Source organism: Ascaphus truei, chromosome 5 (assembly GCF_040206685.1).
Source record: "Ascaphus truei isolate aAscTru1 chromosome 5, aAscTru1.hap1, whole genome shotgun sequence".
Classification (NCBI taxonomy): Eukaryota; Metazoa; Chordata; class Amphibia; order Anura; family Ascaphidae; genus Ascaphus; species Ascaphus truei.
In genome coordinates, this window is record NC_134487.1 from 95,142,269 (window position 1) to 95,165,619 (window position 23,351).

The window sequence follows — 23,351 nt, forward strand, 5'->3', positions numbered from 1 at the left end:
GCTTTCCATCTGCCCTACTGAAATCCTGCCGCAGAGCCATCAGCAATTCTACCCCTGTGAGGACATCTGTTCCAGTCATTTGAGGCGTTGGGTAACATATCCCAAAACTGCTTGTTTTAACTGCACTGATGTACGCACAATACTCACCCAATAATTTGTTCATGTTAATATAATTTTGTAATTGCACTATGAGCGTTGTGCGCTGTGTCTTTTTTGTATTTATCTGTTAGCTCCAGGGGGTTCCTGAGCCCCCCCTTCCATCACAGCTGCAGACGCTCTGATCAAGGTCACGTAATTAATCATTTAATTACTTTATCACTATATCTCACGTTTATTTATTAGCTGCGCACTTTAATCTCTTGTTCACACTAGTCTCTGTACCATAGAGTTTTCAATCTGTTGTTGGTGCCTCAGGCACAGGGAGATAAACTGACTTATCCATGGGCACAAGGAGCTGACCCCGGGATTTGAACCAGGCTCTCCTGCTTCAAATTCATTTAATTTACACTGCCTTAAATATCTTTTTGACTAGCTGCACAATATGCATTAATCATTTACATTATATGACTTCCTCATATGAATATAAAGGTATTCTGAGTCGTCATATGTGCATGAGATTAAGTAAGGTATTGATTTGTTTTTTAAGCATGTGAAGCAAAATATACTGATGTAAATTATGCATTGATGACAATCAATCCTTTTTTTCCCCCTAATTAATATTTAAAAATATTTAAAAATTAAAATGCACATGAACAACATGATTAATTACTATTTGATTCATTTTAACTTTGGGTGCAAAAAGATATTTCCTGTACAATTGACAGGACAGCTATTGGTATGTTGGCTGATTTCTCTTAACATTCATGATCTTAATGATGTGCTGCTGTTGTGGCTTATTAACTAGGCCTTCAAAAAATATGAAATTGATCTGCAACATACTGTATACTGTAGATTCCAAGTACAAATGATAGCGAAAAAAACTTTGATGGACTAATTTTCTGTAATTTTACTTACTTTTCCCATGTCAAGGGCCCCAACATGACATGTCACATGCTGTTTAACCTGATACCTTATTGTACTATCCATGTATAAGGCTGCATACATAGTACTAACCTTTGAGTCTGTAAAGTACAGGCCGATTATTCAATAAGGCAGTTAGTGTTGCATTTTTTTAAAGGTAATATTATGACAAAATATATGACAAAATGTCTATTGCAAAAATCAAGTAACTCCTACCGTGACAAGCATGAAATCCAAACTACATTGTAACAAAACAAGGTATGTACAGGCATACCCCGCATTAACGTATGCAATGGGACCGGAGCATGTATGTAAAGTGAAAATGTACTTAAAGAGAAGCACTGCCTTTTTCCAACTTATCGATGCATGTACTGTGCTGCAATCGTCACATACGTGCATAACTGATGTAAATAGTGCATTTGTAACAGGCTCTATAGTCTCACCGCTTGCGCACAACTTCGGTACAGGTATGGAGCCGGCATTGCTGTTCAGGATGTGCTGACAGGCGCATGCGTGAGCTGCCGTTTGCCTAGTGGGCGATATGTCCTTACTCGCGAGTATACTTAAAGTGTGTCCTTAAACCGGGGTATGCCTGTATTGTATATTGTATAATGCCGTTGTTGTGCTATTAAGAGTTGAGCTTGCGGCTAAAGAGGGTCCAAATTTTTTTTTTGCGAATTTGGATCCGGACTAAAGCGGCCAGTTCCTTTGGTCCGCGAATGTCAGCGGATCAATGTGAAAAAGGGTGATTTGCGTTTTGAGGATTTTTAAATTATTATTACCAATACACTCTGCGGATTCCGCAACCTGTGGGCGGATTTGTAGAATCCAATCCGCGGAATCAGAAATGCGTTGGTGGATTCGTAAGAATCTATCAACAGATTGCTGAATCCGCCAATGAATTGCTGAATCCGCGGATTTGATTGTACAAATCTGTTCACGGGTTGTATCCAATGGCAGGATTTGATGGATTAAAACCGCTCAAATCCATTTGCAGATTTGACACTGTGAAATGGATTTTGGGGGTAACATCAGCAAAAGCACAGGAAACGGATTTCGGTGGATTCACCCACCTCTACTAGCAGCCATACATTTGAAAAACGATTAAACATTTAAAAAATCAAAACAAATATTAAAACGGTAGAGAAACTGCTAAAATGTATTATAACAGCTGCAATATCTGTTGCATGTAACTGCATCTTTAAGGAAGAAATAAGATCCAAAGACAGTACAGTACAAGCACAAATCATTTTAAAGGAAGTTTTTTCACAGAAGATATTCCAATTACATTATTCAATACGAGTAAACATATACTGGAGCTATATTTTTTCCATAATGCTGATATTTTGTGTTTTTCTGTCGTTACTGCAATAAATAAGATTTAGTACCGTGTACTGTGCACAAGATTGAAACAATTGCATTTGCTTCTCTGAGTCTGATTAGGGCATATCCTTTCCTTTGTCTCTTTGCATTTCTTCCTTTTTTGATTTAGGGACTTGATAAGCTCTTCAAGCCCCCTCAGCTATCCGGCAAGCTAGTTAATTTGTCCTTTGATAATATATATTGCATGAACAGCGTGCATCACTGAGTAATAGGTAGATTTTTCCACGCTTCACTGAGGATGATATACATTTTCAATTTATCTATAGTGACTTCTAGAAAGTGACAGCTATATTTGTTTCGTACCATGTAACGTGAATGATAATGTCTTGACAGCAGATTTATTTTTTCCTTTCTCTGCTCTTATCTTTCTGTTCTGCTGTATGAATATAGAACTATCTCCTCAGCTCTTGAGAATGGTGCATTCATGTTAAACCGAGATTCTGCTACAGAACTGCAATTGGCAGCATACAGTAAATGTCTGTGCTACTACGTGGACACGTCAACTGCAAATAGATCTTTTAAATGTGATCTCAACCATTTAAAAGCATTCACATGTGATGTTCTTTCTGTAGCAGTGAAGGAAGATTTAATAAGTAATTATAAATTGCCAAAAGATTGTACAGTTTCTAATTTTTCAATTAATTATTTTTAATTCATTAAAATATTTTTTTTTTCATGTTTTTTGAAGCACAGAAATAGATCATGCTAGGCCGAACATTCACCTTTTTTTTGACACATAGACACATTCTTTTTTAGAACATACATCTGTGCACCAAAAAAAAACTAGCAACATAATCTGTCAAAAGTAACCCTACAAAGTCTGTTAATAGTGTTAGCTCAGAATTAAGTTGCTAGGTACAGTATCAATCAAAAATGTATTTAACACAGCACACATATTTAATCATACACAGCAGGTTAACAAAATGAATTATTTTGACAGTATAGCTATTATAAATAATATTACACTATTAATATAAATTTACTAACACTAGCTATTCATAAAAATACACATAATTCCACTTTCATTTTAATTGTATCAATTGTATCAATCAGATGTAACACACTCCCCCCTGGCCCCCCAATCGCAGATAGGGACCCTGTGGGGAAATCTACATGCGTTACCAGGTGTGGTACAATACCTGTCAGGCTCACAGGAGGCCTGAACCTCCGCCACTGGGAGCCTGGGTTGTTTCCTGGAACGTACTTACAGCGCCTCCACCTATGCAGGATATGATAGAATAACCCCTGATACAGGACCCACATACAGTAACCACATACACCAGAGTATATAGAAAAGTTTGTTATATGCAGCAGAATAACATATAACAATATAACATCAACAGCTTGAGTGTCAGCCTGTAACACTGGCCTCACTGGGCCGTAACCCCACACCATATACCCAAGGGTCCCTAGAGTCCCACAACCCCACCAAAGTGTGAGACAGAACTAGATGAGGTGTATTGTTGGTGCACTTGGTGTATACCTGCCCGGGGCTCCTGCACCCGGGTACAGCAGAACCACAGAAAGAGGATCCGTCTGCTTCTAGCGCCAGAGCCTCAGCGATGGCGTCATCTTTCATATAGGAGAATCTCCCTCTGAGTAATCTCACCGTACAGATAGTCTCTTATCTCCAGTGATGTAGGTAGGTCTGGTTCCAGACCACACTTGTTAGGGGCGCGCAGCACTGCAGCTCTGTCCTTGAACTTAACACACAACTAAGGAGAAGGTCCCTAACTGAAGGGGCCTCCCATACATCAGTCACAATCTGATATGAGTAGGGGCCTAGCTGGGGCCTAGGGTGGTCTCTGGCTTAGTGCAGAGGCTACTTGCCTCTCTACACCTACACCCACCTCTCTCTGTGTCCCAGCTCCTACTGACTTCCTCTTCCCTGCACACGAAATGTATCCTTCTGCAGCAGGAGAATCTGGCTCTTCCATTTGCTCCCTGGCGTCATGTGGTTAGCAGCCCCAGTGGCTTCTTGGTGTTGTAGTTCCCCATAGAGCCTTCTATCATTGGGGCCATGTGCGCGATCTGCACTGAGCATGCGCGAGCTTGTAATGGCCGCCGCTGCACTTCTCTGCACATGCGCAACCTAGTGAGGTCCCTGCCTTACAGATAGCCACCTCTGCCATATCTCCCTCTCTGTAATGGTCGTTGCGTCTGTCCTGCTCGAGCCTATTGCCAATCGCAACATGGCTGCCGGACACCTTCTGCGCAGGCGCGACAATCTGCGCATGCGCTGACACGGAAAACGTGGCGGTGCCCTGTAACTGAGGCCGCCGGGAGAGCCGGCGATGCATTCACCCCTGTAGCTCCTGGGCACAGCCAACAGGTAAGTGGGCACCAGGGGAACCCAGCTACACAGGTAATCCACATAATGCAATGTGTTCAAGTTTAAACAATGCACTATGCATCATATGTATGAAGCAAAGTATGAAGTTTTGCACTACTTTTTAGTTCCACAATTTTGATGCATATATAATCTTACTATAGTAAATAGGCCACAATATGTATAAGATAATATAAATGGTGGTGAGTCCAATGAGTAGAGTGAGTAGTGTATTCTGTTGTGATTATAACTATTTTTCCAACGATTATTTTTCTACTTTCTCTTAAAAAAAATATCTCAGTCAATACTCACATTTAATTTGGTTCCAGAAACCTGTCCTTTAAGGTAGACAAAGACAGGTTACAGTGTGTGTGGCACTTCTTCCAGTATGTTACATAATATCAAAGCCATGTGTATCATTTGATGCCTAATTGTATCAGTCAGCTTAACATATTTCCTTAGTTTAGGTACTTGAGTATCTATATAGGTGATCAGAGAGATCAACTTTCTGGGCATATCCTTTACACCATCCCCCCCCCACACCCCTTTCCATCAATCTTCAGCCAGTGACATTTTAATGGCTAGATATGAAAAAAATTATATTTTCAATCAAAAAGCTGCCAGTATCTATGAGATACTTCATAACATAATTTCTATCATATCTGTGCAGATGCCACTTTCACTGTGATGTTTGTATAATTATCATACATGCGTAGATTTCAAATATGCCAACGCAACTGCTACTTTTGCATGAGAAAACAGATAGAGATATAACATAGACCAACCTGTAATTTTTGGTATCAATTTAATCAGCTGAGTTCACAGGTCATAAATAAATATGTGTAACCTTGTGAACTGTAACTGTATGCTAGACATCTCATATTTAGGGACCTCTGGTAAGTCTGGGTACTGTCACTAAACTTCATAAACTAGACATATAATTTTAGTGGGCCTTCACGGATAATCCTAGGTTAAGCTTATTTTTACACAACATCTACTGGCCCTGAATCTTGAATTTGATCTAGGCTGGAAAGGAGGATATTATCTATCCCAGACTGCACATCTCAGCACTTAACGATTGCTGCCATGCCACCTTTACTATTTATATTTGCTGTGACCTAATTTCTTCTCAAAGTACGCACTTCTTTCTACCAGCCTCATGTCTCTAACTCTATTCATATATCTCCATCTCTCCTTCCTTCGCCACTTCTCAGTTCACATGAACTCCTTTCTTACCTGGGCCCGCTGACACTACACAGCTATACACCCTGCACTAAAAAAAACCCTACAAATCATCCTCACACATTCTCTATCTTTCAATCCTTCTCCTCCTTGCTTCTGGGGATATATCTCCAATCCAGGTCCCTCTTTTATTTCTACTTGCTCTTGTCCTCACCTCCCACATGCAACTTCCACTCCCTCTGGTGTCTACCCCTCTAACCTCATTCCCATCCCCTGCCACCCTCCCTCAGCTCTCCAATTCTCCTGTGCCCTATGGAATGCACGCTCCCTTTCTAACAAGTTCCTCACTGTGCATGACTTCTTTTTCTCTCATTCTGCTTCTCTTTGCAATAACTTTGACTTGTCTCACTTAGTCTGACTCTTGTCTGGAAGCTGTCCTTTCTTACGGCGGCCTCTCTTTCTCCCACACTCCGGGCCCTGATGGCAGGGGCTCCTGCTTTTCTCAATCTGCCGTTACAGAACCCTTCCTATTCCTCCTTCTCTTGCTTTTCCATTCTTTGTGGTTCACTCTGTCCAGATTTTCTCCCGTCTCCCGGTCCATGTGGCAGTCATCTATCACCCACCTACCTCTACTCATCCCCTTCTGTCTTTCTCTTTCACTTTGAATCCTGGCTCCCCTTCTTTCTCTTCTCAGTCTCCCCTGTTCTTCTCCTTGGGGACTTCAACAGCCATATTCATGACCCCTCTCTCCTTTGGCCCTCTCGCTTTCTCTCTCTAACCTCTTCTTTTGGCCTTCACCCGTGGACAGCAGCCAGCACCCACAAGGATGACCACTATCTAGACATGGTTTTCTCTAAACTTTTCTCTCTCTGATTTCTCAATTTCCCCCTTCCTCTCTCCGAACATAATCTCATCTCATTGTCTCTCTCTCGATTTTCCCCTTTTCCCCCTCAATCTACCCCTCGCTTCTGCAGAAACCTGCGCTCTATTAACCTCCCAGCTTTTGTTTACACTTTACGCTCCTCCCTCTCGTCTCTCAGCCCTGCTCCAGACCCTGACAACCTGATCAAGAACTACAAATTTGCCCTATCCTCCTTTCTTGATCTACATGCCCCTCTTTCTCTCTGCCATTCTCGTCCTTCAAACCCCTTGGCTAAATTCCCACATGCGCATGCTTCATTCCTGCACTCATTTCTCTGAACGCCTCTGGAGGAAATCTCACACTCTCGCAGACTTCCTTCACTACAAATTTATGCTATCCTGTTTCAACTCTGCCCTTCGTCAGGCTTAACAAACCTACTTTTCTTCACTAATCAACACACACAAGTCTAACCATGCTGACTCTTCTCTGTCTTTGACTCCCTCCTCTGACCACCCTCAGCTGCCTCTTCTTCCTCCTCCATTTCACCTCAGGACTTTGCTCACTATTTAAAGGAAAAGGTGGAATCTATACGTCAGGACATCCCCTCTGTTTCCTCCTCCCATCCTACACCTCTTCCTAACTCTCTTCCTGCCTTCCTTGGCTCTTTTTCTGCTGTCACAGAGGAGGATGTGGCACTGCTGTTCTCCTCTTATCCATCTACCACTTGCCCTCTTGACCCCCTTCCCTCCCATCTCCTAAAACCTCTTGCTCCTACTATAATCCCTATGCTCACACACATTTTTAACGCCTCCCTCTATTCTGGTACCTTTCCCTCCTCCTTCAAACACGCAACAGTCATACCATTACTCAAAAACCACAAGCTTAACCCTACCTGTCTTTCTAACTATTGGCCTGTCTCCCTCCTGCCGTTTGCCTCTAAACTCCTGGAATATCTTGTATTCTCTCACTTGCTACATTTTCTCAACACCTATTCTCTCCTAGACACTTTACAATCTGGCTTCTGTACTGCTCTCACATTCAGCCCTCACTAAAATAATTAATGACCTCCATTCTACCAAACACAGAGGTCATTACACTCTGTTCATACTACTCGACCTCTCTGCAGCATTTGATACGGTGGACCACCCTTCACATTCTCCATAATCTTGGCATTCATAACAAAGCTCAATCCTGGATCTCCTCTTACCTCTCCCATTGTTCTTTCAGCATCTCTTCTGCTAACACCTCCTCCTCTATCGACCTCTCTCTGGGGTTACCCCAGGGATCTGTCCTGGGACGTCTCCTCTTTATTCTGTACAAACTCTCTCTTGGTGACGTAATCACGTCGAAAAAGGGGGAGATCTCGATCTCCCCCTTTTTTGCTACATCCACGTGGATCGACGGATGCCACGGGAGCTCCAGGAAGTGAGCCTGCATTCTTTGATTCACCTGGATCAGTAGTGCAGAAGGAGAGGCTACGCGGTGTTACCTAGTGAGCGTGTGGCTCCACACGGCAGCCAGTTGGGAGAAACGGGGTAAGAAGATTTACATAAGCACCAACGGGGATACACAGTTCAGTGGGGTCCACCCACCTGCTGTAAATACCCAGCTTTATCAGCACCCCTGTTCACATATCTAATCTCCTAGCATTGCAATTAATACTCGGAACAAGCTCCAACTTTACATCATTTTAATTGCGTATCACTCTACAGTACAAGCTACCTTTCTTAGAGCTGATATTCAGTTACAACCTTCCCAGACGTAATCACATCTTGGGTTCAAATATCACCTCTATGCTGACGACACACAAATTTAGTTCTCAACCCCTGACTTTACACCTGCTGTACAGACAACATCCTCTTGTTATTTGGTTCTTGCATCCATTTAAGACAGGTGTGGCCAACTCCGGTCCGCAAGGGCCACCAACAGGTCAGATTTTCAGGATATCCCTTATTTCAGCACAGGTGGCGCAATCAGTGGTTCAGGCAATGACCGAGCCACTGATTGAGCCACCTGTGCTGAAGCAGAGATATCCTGAACACCTGACCTTTTGTTGGCCACTCCTGATTTAAGACAACACTGCCGGCTTGCTGCCATCTTGCTGCTATCCTACCTGTATAAGGCTGCAAGTCCATTCTAGATAGAAGAGGTTCAAATGCCATTTTGATTTTCAATCAATTTAAACTTCTAAAATTCTAAACTAGAATGAGTAGAATGCACGAGCAAACTGAAAAAGACAACAGCAAACATTGAATATATATATTTTTTATCTTAAATCCTATTTTTTTCAGCAGGGAAACAGGGCTGTATATCCTGGGCTGCTAAAGGACGCAGCATAGACAAGCCTTGCAAAGGGACCTCAATTGTGGTGCTAGCCTTCCCTATTCCTCCATTCTCTAAGTTTCAAGCGGAATATCTTATTAACAGAATTGAAAAGGAATGACTGCAAGTTAAACTGCACCTGCCTGTGCTGTGGAAACCTGATCACCTTAGCCATAAGAGACATATTATACATACATTTTATAGAGTTGCAATTCCTGTAGTAAAGAAGAGAACAGTAATCAGGATTAGTGAGCATGTGCAGTCAAAGGCTCATAGCAAGCTGAAAGAGCCATTGCCCAAAACAGATACAGTGCCTTTACAAATGTCCTTTCCAGGCACTATTACTTGATTTAATCAGAAGTAGGAAGAAAGACATTTGGCATATGTATGTACAGTATGTATATCTTTATTTATATAGTGCATCTATGTAATAGCACTTCACAACAGTAATATACATGACTTGATAATGTAACACATAATAGGAATAAGCTCTTCAGACATAAATGTAACAATAGGAAAAGGATTTCTTGCTCCAATAAGCTTACAATCTTAGTGGTAAGTGGACAGAATTTACAGAGACAGTAGGAGGCTGTTCTGGTCAGTGTGTCTGCAAGTGGTCAAGGTCAGTGCATATGATATGTATAGTATCAGCCAGTGGACCTACCCATATGCTTAGTTAAAGAGGTGTGTTTGAAGATGGGTCTTAAAGGTGAAGAGTGTAACGGGTGCTCACCACAAACAGGACAGGACCGCGAGGCTGAGGTGGGGATGTTTGTAACCATGGACCTACAACTGGACAAGCACGTCCGGAGTACAGAGTGAAGGTCGTGTAGCCAGGTCAGGGTAGGAGAGGTCAGAATGGTCATAATAATTGCCGCGGTCTAGGGTTGGAGAAATCAAATAGTCGTAGTTCTTGCGCAGCAAGGCGATTGTGGTGTATAATCTATATTGGCGGCCGACCTGAGTCTAAATCAGCTAGCTCCGCGGCTCTCAGATAATCCCGGTCAGGTGCGTTTTTTTTTTGGCCCTGAGTGAATTGCGTTATTTTAGCGCTCGTGATATTAGCATTTTATTCTCGCTGTCTGCAATACTGCAATGCCGTGTTAAAACTCAGGGAGGCATTTGAGAGCTGTTGTCTTGGAAGTCTAATACCTTTGCGGTTCAACCTACGTCAGTACACAGTCTGTGTGTGCGCGCGCAGTAATTGTAAATTTGCATATTTAAAGTATACATGCATTTGCAGTGCTGTACTGTACAGTACTGTATGTCTCATTTGAAAATTGTTGAAACGCATAGGCGTGTACAGTACTGTAACAGTGTCACATTTCGGCATATACAGCGCTCTCCCCTCGCTCAGGATAATTAACTGCACTGCAGTGTATTTCAACTTCTTATCTTCTCTAAAATGCAGTACATCTCTCTCACACCATTCCTTTGAACGTGTGTCTGGTTTCAATCACATTCCTGCTTGACAGCAGGTGATTACTGCGCATGCGCCTGTAACTTCGCCCACCACTGCTTGCTTGAGTGAGTGACCAAAAAAAAAAAAAAACATTTTTTTATTCTAATTTTTTTTTCTCCACAAACCTGCAAAAACCATCTTGATACTGTATTACGATATTCAATCTGTGCTGTGGCTTTTGACTGCGACCCTGTGCGTTTGACTGCACATGGTTAATTTGTGTGCTTTTTACGTACTGTATTTGGGGGTGTAGGGATCATATTATTATGATGAACTGCCTTTTGAAATTAAAGTACGGTATGTTATTATCTTTGAACTTCATGCAGCTGTACCCTGTAGCCCCCTCTCCCATGAACACACACAAGGCTTGCTCAAGGATTTGAAACTCCACAGTCATTAATTTTCTGAAGCTTGACATTGTGTTCTTAATCCGTCCATAGCCAAGCTAAAAAGCCTCACTGTGCCTGCGTGTAATCCTCTTTGAGTTGGGAGCTAGCTGATTACTGAGCATGATTTACCCAACCCCCCACCCCCCTCCACCGAGTCATTAATTTTCTGAAGCTTGACATTGTGTTCTTAATCCGTCCATAGCCGAGCGTCACCTCACTGTGCCTGCGTGTAATCCTCTTTGAGATGGGAGCTAGCTGATTACTGTGCATGACTCACCCAAGTCCCCCCCCCCCTCCCCAACCCTTTGAAGCTTTGTTTACGGTAACGCTTTGGAAAATCCCTTCTCGAATTTGAAATGTAAATCTGATTTGCACAGCATTGTGAGAATTGAGAGTTAAAAAAACCATTAACTGATTCATGTTGTTTTGTCATTTATTCTTTTTCTTTGGTGTACTGTAGGTGTGGGGGGGGGGGGGGGGGGGTGTTGTCAAGGATTATGATTAGCAGGAATGTAAATAAATATTTATTTTATTTTATCAGGAACCAAAAAATACAAATATAAAAATAATCATGAATAATACATAATGCAGTCTTTATTAAGTACTTCTGGCAGATTGAAATTGGATAAACATTTATAAAACATTTGTAAAACATGGATAAACATGAATAATGCACATTTATAATAATATTATTTAATAATATATAATGTATAATATATATATATAGTAATATAATTTTTTCCGTCTTTATCTTCTTCCTCATTCTGTGTACAGTACAGTAGTTCCTTGAGAGAGGAGAGGTTTTGTGTACATCATTACTGCTGTTTATATACTGTACACTTGACTGTACAAACAGATTAGACTGCACACAACACCCCACTCCCCCCAGGCCATCCTTTTTTCCTGAAGAGACAAGAAAACAAAAAATTAGTGCAGTTATGTGCGTACTGTATTATGGCATTGTGTGATGTGTAGTACTACTGTAGATGGCTGGTGCTGCTTTCTCTGGAAAGAAAAAAATTGAGCAGTTAGTAGGCAGTTAGTACTGTCAAACTAGTCTATACTGTAACTACTGTGCCATACTTACGTGTATCATACTCTACTTACAATACTACAGTACAGTACTACTTTCCTGATGCTTGCCCATTACGCGCGATCACAATGGGCAACACAGTGGCAACATGGTCTATATATTTATTGCAGCGTTCCACGGTGAGTACATCGTTCCAAAAACTCAGTATGTCTTTCGCCAACTCATCCTTTTTGGAGGGTTTCATCACTTTCCGGATATGGTTCCGGATATGGTCCTTCAGCTGATGCCAGACCATTTCGATCGGATTGAAGTCTGGCGATCTGTCATTGGAAAAAATGGACAGTTAGTTTAAGAGGTACAGTACACAGTAAAAACAGTGGGGAGAAAATGAGACAAGGTTACCGCACTTACTCCGCTGGCGTCTTCACCCAGTTGATACCGCGCTCAAGGATATGCGCTGTTGACGCGGTGTGCTTCGGATCATTGTCCTGGTAGAAACGGTGACCATCCGGGAACTCGCGTGTGATGTATTCCACTATCTCAGGCACAATTTTGTCTTGGAAGAAAGCTTTATTCATGATTCCTATAACAAGAAAAGAAAAGTGCTCAAAAAACTGCACAATAGTACAGTACAGTGCATAAGGCTACACTAGTGCAGTACAATGCAAAGCTTGCAAATCTCTCAAGCGACACAGTAGACTCGTCAGTGAAGTGCAATCCTGGAAAGTTTCCCCACTGTCGATCCATGCCTGGGCATGGACCACTCTTTTGATTTTGTTTGCGTCCCTTATCATGGGGTATGCTCTGTAATGACAAGGAATAAATAATTTTAGCGGTACAGTACAGTTTCCTAAACAACACTTTTACCTCCTGTACTGTCCAGTACTAACCTCACATGTCCATATTTCCATCCAATGCTGGGTCTCATCTTCTTTATGCTGGTCTCGGATACAGTGAAATTGTGATTTTCCTGCAGAGTGTATTTGACCCTTAATGCACTCTTCTCATCATTCTCCTCACTTATTTTGTCCACCAGAAGAGTTGTCTCCCTACAATGTAAAGAAAAACAATCCGGTAAGTTACAGTCCAGTAGGCCACAAGCACAGCATTACAGTATTACAGCACAGTTCTACAGTATCAATATGCAGCAATATAAAAAATATATACTGTTGTAATATAAATATAAATTGAAATAACCAAAATATTAGAGACAGTAGATCAACAGTACACAATATATTGTTCTATTAATATGCAGCAATATAAAAATATATATATACTGTTGTAATATAAATATAAATATAAAAAATATATATACTGTTGTAATATAAATATAAAATATATATATACTGTTGTAATATAAATATAAAAAATATATATAGTGTTGTAATATATATATAAATATAAAATATATATATATATACTGTTGTAATATAAATCTACAGAAATAACAAAAATATTAGATACAGTACTGTAGATCTACAGTACAATATTTTATATAAAAACAAAATTAAGTTGTATAAATATACTTACGCGTTATTTACCCTTGGTGCCCTTTTGCATTCTCTGGTTTTTCCGTGTGCATGATAGCTCACGGTGGTTGCTGGCACAACGATGCCAGAAGTAGCTAACCAGCGTTGGATAGCAGCAATTCGGTGTCCGCTCGTGTACATCTCCTTAATTCGCAAGCTGAGCTCCTTGGAAATCTTTTTAACGGGCATTGCTGTGAGTAGAAAGAAATACAAACACAAGAATGTATATTCGATGTTTAGTCGATGTGTATTCAATGTGCAGTGAATCCACAAAATGGATGGTGTATTTATACGGTAATGACTCACATTAGAGTACGCCCACATTCAACACCTGTACCTCGCCGCCATGCATAAAAGGTTACACACTTTGCATAGCCCACCACTCGATGATCTTTATCTGAACTTTCCCTTGTCCAGATACTGCATTATGCCATCTGCTTCCATGGATCAACCCCGATTCTACGGACGCAGGAACCCACTCGCCTCTGCCGTGCCTGTCATGCAGAAAAAGCGAAAGGCGGTTGCCGTTTCCACGCCAAGGCCAAAGCGACAGGCTAAGGCCAATAAAGTAAACCTTCTGCTGACCCCAAAGGCTAAGGGTTTTAATAGACGTCAGCCTTATTATGTCAAGAAGAAATACGGTGATGTACTCTCAACGCAAAACAAATGGCAGCCAACCCATCGAACCCGCAGACCACTTCCTCCCATACGCTTCGACGACTCTGCCGCCGCTGTCCCGGAAATCTTCAGCCCATCTTCTCCACTCCTCGCGCTCGATGCTGCCGTCGCCGCCCTCCCGGAAACCCACAGGCCATCTTCTCCAGTTCTATTAGACGACTTGCCGCTTCTCGCCCGGAAATCCAGAGGTCACTTTCTCCATCCCTCTTCGACGATGCTGCCGCTTCTCCTCTACTGGATATCCACAGGTCACCTCCTCCACCCTTCTTTGACAACGCTGCCGCTTCTCTCCATGGAACCCCCATCTCATCCTCCGTAGCACCCATCCACCCAGATGTCCACACGCCATGCACAAGAAGCAGCTCGTTAGACCGGATGCTGAATGGGATAAGTGTGGATATCCCCGTGGACTCCATTATGCTGACAAAGATAGATCTGCTTCTGGAGACCATGCTAAATATGGAGCAACGGATGCTACATATGGATCAACGGAAGGATTGACGGATGGAGAAGATAGAGGCTGACATAGCAGGGATACATCATTTGCTCGGTGTTCATGCCCCTGTTTCCCCGACGTCGGAGTAGGAGGGTGGCATGGATGTGATGAATGGGAGCATCGACACTGTGACAGGGTAAACAAAAGCCACCAGTTATATGCCTGGAAAACCTATGTCTAGTCTGCAGTGCAGCACTGACTAGGTTAACTTCAGCTGGGAACCTCAGGACAATTAGTTGGATCCCAGCTGCCTAATCAATGTGTGTTAAAACCCAGTCTGGAAACACATGGAGGCTGTCGGTTGAGGAGAGAGGAGTAAGCTGCTGAGAGATTTCCTGATACAAGGTCTGATTAGAAAAGTAGATAGATGTGAACTGTCTGTGCCCTGCATGGAAAAGGGCAACTGCCATATACACTGTCTGCTAAAGAGAAACTGTTTTTGTCTGTCTGCTGAAGAAAAGCTATTTTTGTTTTGTGTGCTGTACATTTTGCAAGGCTAAATAAATAAGCCTTGTCAAGAAACCCGCGTGTGTAGTTGCATGTACCCTGCAACATACTGTATGGTGTCAAAGAAGTGAGATTTGATTTTTTTCAAAAGGCTCCTGCAGTTAAAGGGCCACACACACACACACAAGAATGGAAGAAATGTTGAAAGCGTTTCTGTGCGAGCAGGCCCGGCTGCAAGTGGAGAGAGATGAAAGACTACAAAAAGCACAGTATGAGCGGATTGCCAAGCTGTTGACCCAATTCCAGGGGTCTGCCAGTCCAGAACTTGCAAGCAAACCCCCCGGTACTCCTGAGAAAAATGGCTCCGGACGAGGATCCAGAGGCTTTTTTACTGACTTTTGAAAGAGTTGCCGAAGCTCAGGGCTGGGCTACAGATCGCTGGGCAACTGCTTTGGCCCCGCTCCTCATAGGAGAAGCCCAGGCCTCATATCAGGGTCTCCCAGCAGATCAGGCCATGGACTACCGACAAGTAAAAGCCGCCATACTGGATCGCTTAGGTCTGACCCCAGAGACCTACCGGCAGCAGTTCCGGAACATGAAGTACACCGCTAAGATGAGACCCCGGGTCCTCGCTCAGCGATTATTGGACTTATGTATGCGCTGGATACAACCCGAGGAGTGCACTAAGGAGGCAATTCTTGAGCCGGTGGTTTTGGAACAATTTCTACAAATAATACCCCCTTCCGCACGCTTGTGGGTAAAACGCCACACTGCTGAAACCCTAGCTTTGGCGGTCCGACTCGTGGAGAACTTCCTTGGGGCTGAGCAGCAGGCGAGTGTCCTGGACCCGACTCCACCGGTACTTGCGGACGCCCAAAGAGGGAGGTCGGATCAATGGGGAACCTACGGCCCGTCACGGAACCGCCAAGGTAACGGAAAGAGCAGTCGTTCCAGCAAGGACGGAGTCCAAATGCTGGTCCCCGTAAAGACCCTCATCTCCTTCCGGATGTCGGCTCGTCGCAAAGTGAGAGGAACTTCCGAGGACGTCGCCCACAGGACCCACCAGATGCCTGGTCTCCAGTAACCGGTCCAGCGGAGCACTATCCACAGCCCCCTCCTGCGAGGGAACCCTCTCCATGTTCCGCCTGTGGAGAACAAGGCCACAGGTATGTGGACTGTCCACTGATGGATTGTTCATTCAGCAGAACCGTCGCCTCGGCTTTTACTAAGGAAAATTACAAGCCCTGGCTACTTCCAGCCCTGATTGGGGAAAAAAACGTCCAGGCCCTTGTAGATTCAGGCTCTGGGAAAACTCTGGTCCTCCAGGAACTGTTACCGCCCAACGTGTGTTCTTTTGACTCCCTATGGAGCATAGAATGTATACACGGCGATGTAAAACGCTATCCGACGGCCAAAATCCGGCTACAGGTAAAAGGTCAGGAGGTTTACCTCGAAGTAGGAGTCGCTCCTTGGCTCCCTGCCCCCGTTGTGCTCGGTCAGGACTGGCCTTTCTTTTCGGACCTAATGGCCCCAGTCTTTCATGAGGAGCCTCCTTCTATGGCTCAGGAGAACCCTGATAAACTGTTCCCCTTCTCGGCAGACCTTTTTCCCAGTAGACACCGGGTTCAAAAGACTCGGAAGCAAAGACGCTTGGACAAACAGGACTGGTTGCAGAAATCTGGGTCTCAAGGTGACCATTCTAGTAGTCAGAGGTCACAAGTGATGGCTGGGGATGGCCAAAGGGAGGGGGATATGGGACCTAGAGATTTAACAGACCTGTACCTCCCTGACTTTTGCCAGAAACAAAGGGAAGACCCAGTCCTTGCTAGACAGTATGACAAGGTGGTGAAAATTGATGAACAGATTTTAGATGCACAAGGGGTGATTTTGAGATATCAAAGGATATCCTATATAGGGTGAATAGGCAGACACAAACAGGGGCAGTCACCAGACAGATATTGGTTCCCAAGGTGTTTGTTAAATCTGTGTTCACTCTAGCCCATACTGTCCCTTGGGGTGGTCACCTGGGCAGGGATAAAACATTGGACCGTATTTCATCCCGATTCTATTGGCCAGGGATGCATAGTGATATTGCTAAGCTATGTGCAGGATGTCCGGAGTGCCAGTTAACTAGTCCAAAAGGACAAAAACCAGCCCCTTTGGTTGCTCTACCCTTGGTGTCAGTTCCCTTTGAGAGGATTGGGGTAGAGTTGGTAGGACCTCTAGAACCTTCTGCGAAAGGACACAGGTTTATCCTTGTCATAGTTGATTATGCGACAAGCTATCCTGAGGCGTTCCCCCTGAGAACAGCAACGGCGAAGCAAGTAGCCAAGAAGTTGTTGGAACTGTTCTCACGGGTTGGACTTCCCCAGGTCATGTTGACAGACCAAGGTACAAATTTCATGGCTAAACTGATGCAGGATGTCTTAAAGTTACTAGAGGTCAAGTCTGTTCGGACATCGGTCTACCATCCACAGACTGACGGATTGGTGGAAAGATTTAACCGAACTCTAAAAGGGATGCTGAGGAAATTTGTAGATTCAGAGAAGAGAGCCTGGGATGAACTTCTCCCTTTTCTGCTGTTTGCAGTGCGGGAAGTCCCCCAGACCTCCATGGGATTCTCTCCATTTGAATTTCTCTATGGCCGCCAACCCCGGGGTATCCTAGACCTCCTAAAGGAGTCCTGGGAGGAACAGCAGTCCCCTTCTAAGAATACCCTGCAATATGTACTAGACCTTAGGAAGCGCCTAGATGTGGTCGGCCATTTTGCCAGGGAGAATCTTAGATCAGCCCAGGACAGTCAGGAGAGACATTACAATCAGAATGCTCGCATGAGTGTTTCACCCAGGAGACCAGGTGATGTTATTGTTACCCAGTTGCGAGAGTAAACTCCTGGCCAAATGGCAGGGCCCATTCGAAGTACTCCGCTGTACGGGTGATGTGGATTACGAGATCGCTCAACCAGGGTCCAGAAAGGGTAAACAAATTAACCATGTGAACTTTCTGAAACCCTGGAAGATGAAGCGGTCTCTATTCATCCACCCGGTGGAGGAGGAAACGGACTTGGGTTCTAAGCCTCCACGGGAGAACATTGTGAGTGATGATAAAATCCCAATGGGTAAACAGTTGTCCTCTGAACAAAAAGGGGACTTGTTAGCAATAATTACTCAATTCCACAATGTTTTTTCTGACTTACCAGGACAAACTAACTTAATTTCCCATGCAATCGAGACAGCACCTGGGGTAAAAGTACGTTCCCGTCCTTATAGGTTGCCTGAAAGTCGAGGGCTCTGGTAGAGAAGGAGGTACAAGAAATGTTACACTTAGGAGTGATTGAGGAATCATGCAGTGAGTGGTGTAGTCCACTAGTTATGGTCCCTAAACCCGATGGGAAGGTAAGATTTTGTGTGGATCTCCGAAAGGTCAATGCGGTATCCAAGTTTGACGCATATCCGATGCCAAGGGTGGACGAATTAATTGACGCCCTTGGTAACGCGGAATATATATCCACGTTGGACTTGACAAAAGGATACTGGCAAATACCCTTAGAGGAAAAGTCCAAATGCAAAACAGCCTTTGCCACTCCTATGGGTTTATACAAGTTTTTGACAATGCCATTTGGACTGCATGGAGCCCCAGCCACATTTCAGAGACTCATGGATAAGGTACTGAGGCCCCATAGGACTAATGCCGCAGGCTACCTAGATGACATTGTCATTTATAGTAAACACTGGCAGGCCCATCTAAATAGGCTGAAAGCGGTCCTCAAATCTCTAAAAGAGGCAGGGCTCACAGCCAACCCTAAGAAATGTGCCTTGGGTAAAGTGGAAACCAAATACTTAGGGTATGCAGTGGGAGGTGGAAAAGAAAGGCCACAAGCCGACAAGGTAGCTGCCCTGAAAGAAGTTCCGACCCCCCAAACAAAAACGCAGGTACGCTCTCTGCTGGGTTTAGCAGGGTACTACCGGCGGTTCATCCCCAACTATTCGGAAGTAGCAGCCCCTTTAACGGACCTCACAAAAAAGTGTGCCCCTACACAAGTGGTGTGGTCAAGGGGTTGTCAGAGAGCCTTTGAGGACATAAAAAGGTGTCTATCACAGGGTCCCATCCTTAGAAGCCCAGACTTCAACAGCCCTTTTATAGTGCAAACAGATGCATCAGAGATAGGGCTAGGGGCAGTGTTGTCACAACAGTTTGAGGGAGTTGAATATCCTATCCTTTTCCTGAGTAGGAAATTGTTCCCAAGGGAAAAAAAACTACTCAGTGATTGAGAAAGAGTGCCTCGCAGTAAAGTGGGCAATCAAGGCTTTGAGGCATTACCTGGCAGGAGTCCATTTTACTTTGGTAACGGATCATGCTCCACTAAAGTGGAAATAGCATGAAGGATTCTAATGCTAGATTGACTAGGTGGTATATGGCCCTCCAACCCTTCTCATTTGAGATTCAGCATAGGCCGGGAAAAGAGAACGCAAATGCTGACTTCTTTTCTAGAGAAGGGGTGGAAGTGGATGGATGCGTAGCCCCAGCCATACACTAACAGGGGAGGAATGTGACAGGGTAAACAAAAGCCACCAGTTATATGCCTGGAAAACCTATGTCTAGTCTGCAGTGCAGCACTGACTAGGTTAACTTCAGCTGGGAACCTCAGGACAATTAGTTGGATCCCAGCTGCCTAATCAAGGTGTGTTAAAACCCAGTCTGTAAACACATGGAGGCTGTCGGTTGAGGAGAGAGGAGTAAGCTGCTGAGAGATTTCCTGATACAAGGTCTGATTAGAAAAGTACACTGGCGACACACTTTATTCGAGCTCGGCTAGTCCCACGAATTCGGGTATACCCGGGTGTATTGAGGTTTGTGACTGTTTTCTGCCCGAGTGCATTGGGTTATTTTCCAATCAGGGATTGAAGCATTTTATTCCCGCTGGCTGCAATACTGCACAGTATATATATATATACTGCATTACAATTCATGAATTTATGCCATCTGGTAGACACGCGAAGCATTGCAGCCTATTAAATCCTAATCATTATCATTTAACAGATCAGCCGCCCGTCAGCCAGGCATGAACCCAGGCTGGGAAGGCAAACGCAACGGGGCTTGTCAGAGGTGAGGAGCGGCGCATTCCAGGTATCTGCCAGGTACATACTGGGTATTTGCTCGAATAAAGTGTGTCGGTGCAGTAGATAGATTGTGAACTGTCTGTGCCCTGCATGGAAAAGGGCAACTGCTATATACACTGTCTGCTAAAGAGAAACTGTTTTTGTCTGTCTGCTGAAGAAAAGCTATTTTTGTTTTGTGTGCTGTACATTTTCAAGGCTAAATAAATAAGCCTTGTCAAGAAACCCGCGTGTGTAGTTGCATGTACCCTGCAACAGACACCCTTCCATCACCAAGCGCACCCCCTCAACCAGAAGATTTAGTGTACATGTATGCCGTTGAGGAGGACATGACAACCCCGTCAAGACCACGCCAGAAGACAACATGGCGACCAAGACAGGAGGAAAGCTTCCTCCCAGACAACCTACCCTCGCCCGCCGCCACAAGCACACCCGCTCACAGAAGACCTACATTCGCTAGCATCGATACGGTGCCCAACATCACCCTGCGTGATCTGCCACCGGCACTCAGGGAGAAGTATAGGGTGATGAGTGCTGGTGCACCCCACAAGTATGCCTTGTTCATTTTTAAGCACCATGTGTCCTACTGGTTGTACTGCGACTGGGCCTTCAAAGTGAACTACGAAGGAAATCGCGTAAAAAAGGCGCTTCCTGACAATTTAAGAAAGACCATTCTGGAGGAATTGCGGCGCTTTTATTCAATTACAGATCCTGTAATGAAAGGCGTTCGAGACTACATTAATGGCGTTTTGCGCCATGGATGGCATCGGCCATGGAAGAACAATCTGGTGGGGTGCGCATTTGAGTGAGTGTTCAACTGTTGAAAATGTTTGGTAAATGTTTTGTTCCAGTCCCCGAGGGCCGCAAACAGGCCCGGTTTTCAAGGTTGTCCTGAAAACCGGGCCTGTTTGCTGCCCTCGAGGACTGTAGTGGTGCAGGCCTGACTGACTGTTCTGCACACCATCTCACTGCAAATGTTTTGACTTGTCGTTCTTGTGTAAAGGAGATGTTCCGTTTTGTATATTTTATGAATATTTTGTATATTTTATGAATATTTTTTTAAATCCCAGGTAAGACCATACTGTTGTGCTGAACTGTACTGTACATGTTTTGACCTGCTGTACTTAAATAAAGGAGATGTTGTTGTGTGTTTTTTAACTTGTATTTATACAGAAATGTTTTAACTTGCTGTACACACACACACATGACCTGCACAGTTCCAGTCCCTAAGGCCCGCAAACAGGCCTGGTTTTCAAAGGTTACCCCAAAATCCGGGCCTGTTTGCTGCACTCGAGGACTGTAGTGGTGCAGGCCTGACTGACTGTTCTGCACACCATCTCACTGCAAATGTTTTGACTTGCCGTTCTTGTGTAAAGGAGATGTTCCGTTTTGTATATTTTATGGATAAAGAATTTTTTTTAATCACAGGTAAGACCATACTGTTGTGCTGAACTGTACTGTACATGTTTTGACCTGCTGTACTTAAATAAAGGAGATGTTGTTGTGTGTTTTTTAACTTGTATTTATACAGAAATGTTTTAACTTGCTGTACACACACACATGACCTGCACAGTTCCAGTCCCCAAGGCCGGCAAACAGGCCCGGTTTTCAAAGGTTACCCTGAAATCCGGGCCTGTTTGCTGCCCTCGAGGACTGTAGTGGTGCAGGCCTGACTGACTGTTCTGCACACCATCCCACTGTAAATGTTTTGACTTGCCGTTCTTTAATAAAGGAGATGTTGCGTTTTGTATATTTTATGAATAAAGATTTTTTTTTATAACATGTGACTGTAAACCATACTGACTGACTGTAAATGTTTTTACTTTCTGTAAATAAATGTTTTCACTAGCAGTAAACCATACACCTGTTGATGTTTTGAATTGCTGTGCACTTAATGTTTTTACATTGTACAGTATTTGTAAATAAATGTTTTTGTACTTACTCCACCAATAAAAGAACATGTTGATTTGTTTTAAATTGTTCCATTGGCTCCTTTGATACTGTAACAAAATACAGTGTTTCTAGAATGTACACTACTGTCCAGGCATACTGTACTGTATACTGTAGGCATGCTCAGTACTGCACATCACAAGAGTATTAAAAAAAATAGAAGACACATACCGTACTGTACTGTACAGTATGTACTGGTACTGTATAGAAGACACATACTATATGTACTGTAATACATGTAGAATAAATGCATACTTTTATCTGGTTTATTACACAGAATACTGTATATAAAAAAGTATTGTATACTGTACTGTCGGAAAACATCAGCATACTGTTTCAGGTATTCTATCCTAATCAATAACAACGGCCACTAAACTGTAGACTCCGGTATGTGGTTTTTTTTAAATCCGATTCAGCAATGTGCAGGCATTGTTACACAAAGCGATATTATCCATCGAAATCCCTCCATTAGCCGTTTTCTTTTCTGAGGAAAAACAAAAAGAAAAGTTTTACTGTAATGGTCAGTCCCCTAAAGATGTTCTCAGTCAGTCCCACCAATAATTTTCTCGGGGGGGTGGGGCGTCTCCTGTTCACATGCGCATGCGCCTACCGTCGATGTGATGACACGCATATGCGTTTCAAGAAGGTTCCAATGAGCATGCGCTTTGCGTTCCACCAATTGTTCCGTATCTGCAGTACTGTAGAAGCCGCTCAGCCAATGATATTGCTTACAGGAGAATCGCTTGACTTTTGCATTGCACCGATATTGATATTGTCAAAATAAAAAAAACACAGAAAATAATACGGCAACAATACTCACCATAGAATTTCCCATTCAGCTGGCGCCGGGCCACTGCCAGTCCAGTATTCTTGATCATACACGTTGATAGTTGGCAGCGGGACTACTACACCTGTAGTCAGCTGATGAGGCTGGAAATCGGTTAGGTACATGCAAGCTTGCTCAAAACTGCACGCGAAATCCGGCTCAGGCTTGCTGGACAGACATTCAGTGGCAAAGCTACTAAAAGCTCTAAAACAGAGAGTCACAGAAATAATAGTATAATGTAATGGACAACTGGGGTAAGCAACGAGGGAAAGTCAATACATGGGTGTCGAATAAAAGTTGATAGAAGATCAGAAAATCACTGAGGA